We start from the raw sequence: 2556 nt of genomic DNA, 5'->3' as shown, positions 1-2556 counted from the left end.
CAACATCCTCTATACTTTGAACTTGCGATAATGTTATTGTATATATACACATGATACATGTACATGTATTGTTTAGATTATTTTTGATTGTCTTATCTAACTCAGATATGTGAACATTGATGTTTTAATACGTTTGTATTTTACTATCATATTTATTTTACATGTCGGCACGAACTATGGGCTTCCCCACATCTATTTTTAGAAACAAAACAAATATGCGGTATATAAGTTACTATTAAGGACTTTTACAAACGAACACGCATATTATCCAGATGGGAAACTCGATGAATTTTTAAATTTATTTCAAATACTCTTGATCTATTTCCTTCTATCAAAAGGAACATTTAGCATTCTTTTCTATTTACAAAGCTGATGGAAACAATCTTTTTAATTCTAGTCGGAATAAATCAACTATCCATTACTTAAAGTAATACCATTGAATTTTACTCTAGCACCTCGTTCTTTTAGGTCACAAAAAATATTCGACGCAAAACTATTCAAGATAGAACTTTCCAAAACATATATTCGAATTTTTAAGTACTACTAGGAATGCATGGGGTAGCCAGTTTAGTACAGGAAACGCCTAGATCTTTTAGGTCACAAAATATATTCGACGTAAAACTATTCAAGTTTGAACTTTCCAAAAAGGCGGCACATACTGCTTAGCCGTATCCGAATTCTAAGTACTACTAGGAATGCAATCACATGCAATCGTCATGTTAGTACTGGATATGTGGTACTTTCAATGTATTGATTGATATGAATTTTTTTTTGTGTACGTTCTTCTCCCTTGGTTTCTAAAATATTGGTCACGTTACTTGTTTAAAATTAATAAATAGATTAGCCTATACAAATGTACACGACTTTGAAGGAGTGCCTAGGATAGCACTTATTATATATACAGGTAATGTATTTTCGTAAACTTTGTAGAGGATAATAAAATTGAAAATGGAAAACGAATATTAGTGCATATTACAGATTAACAAAGCAATTGAGTAGATTCATGGCATACCACCATCTTGCATCGTACTTTTGCAGTGACCAATCAGTCTAGTTATTACCCAAATCTCCGAATGTGTACACAGATGTTCAGTTTTATTGATTATACTGTTTATTTTTATGAAGAAACTTCCTGATTTAACGCATTATATCTCTTAGAAATATTTAACAAGTTCCAAATATATATGCTTTAGAATACATTTTGTTCACCTAAGCCGGTTAAGGCGAGATAACTCTTTTAGTAAACCCATGGATAATTCATGATCGGTTTATCAGTGGATGTATTACTGCTAAAATAATGCGTTTTATGATGATAAATATATATTATATATAACACGGATAATACAACGAAAGAAGTGAAATCTTCAAAACAGCACCTTTATAACAAAGCTATTACAAAAGGAAAAATATGAGTGTCTAAGATTCAAACATATTAACAAAGAATAATGCCTTCTTAGCTAGTTCACCTAAATGGACCTTTAGGTTGTAGGAAAAGGGGGGGGATTCTGGTGAGTGTGTATAGACACACTCAAGTGGCAAGATTAAGGGGTTATGATCGTTTCCCGTAATTGTACGTCGGATCATATTAGGTTTTTACTTTCCTGCGGTACCGCAGAAAGTTCTGTTGAGACCATCTCATGTCTACCCTGAGTGGCCGGTTCTGAATTGGTACCAGTTCGAGCTTGACTGTTAATGATACATAGTATGGCCTATGTATTCAGTGTTTTATAATATAAAAAATGTTAATCTTTACTCCCCTGAAACCAGGGGGTGATGCGAATAAGACCCGACGTATTTGGGGATCATAACCCTCGTTCTCTTTAGAATTTAACCTGGAGGAACTTGAGCATCCATTGCTACCAATGGTGCACAGATTTGTCAGTTAAAACTAGCATGTCGGCATTCTGTAATCATGTCAGACCTCGTCATTCTAAGTGAACTGTGGCCGTTATTTCCACAATAGTTATTTGTTTGTTATGTTTTTGCCTAAAAATGGATTCTGTGATTAAGTAACTAATATAATCATGCTTGCACTTTAATGTTTAGAAAAAATACAAAAAGAGTACAAACCATCTTGAAAACAAACATGGAATGATACCATTTATAAAAGTTGGAGCTAATCTACAATTAGTTTTATGTGACATGTGTGTGTCCCTTACATACAAAATTAAGTCTATATTGTGGTGTTCGACTATTTCATTTTTAACTGATGACTCATTTTGTTTGATTTGACATTAAATAGTTAACAATAATTATCTTCATAAGGCCAGGGTTTATTTGGAGTATTTTGATAAGCAATGAATTAACACGTTAGAATCGACTTGATCATGTTGATGAAATGCCATTGAAATTCTCTTCATATACCTTGCTTATGAATATGATATTCGGTTCGTACTATTTTCGATACGAAATACCTGGTCTTAATGTCATTATTGCTAAGTGCCAAACACCTACAAACGCTTACTTAACACCTGCTGTTTTTTGCGAAATTCGAATGTCTTTATGAAAGTTGGTCAACTTTAATTTGACCATGATAAAGTGTATCAAATAAATTTT

The sequence above is a fragment of the Mytilus trossulus genome, chromosome 13 (assembly GCF_036588685.1).
Source record: "Mytilus trossulus isolate FHL-02 chromosome 13, PNRI_Mtr1.1.1.hap1, whole genome shotgun sequence".
NCBI lineage: Eukaryota > Metazoa > Mollusca > Bivalvia > Mytilida > Mytilidae > Mytilus > Mytilus trossulus.
The sequence above is the reverse complement of the archived record's forward strand: the minus strand, read 5'-3'. Positions refer to the sequence as shown.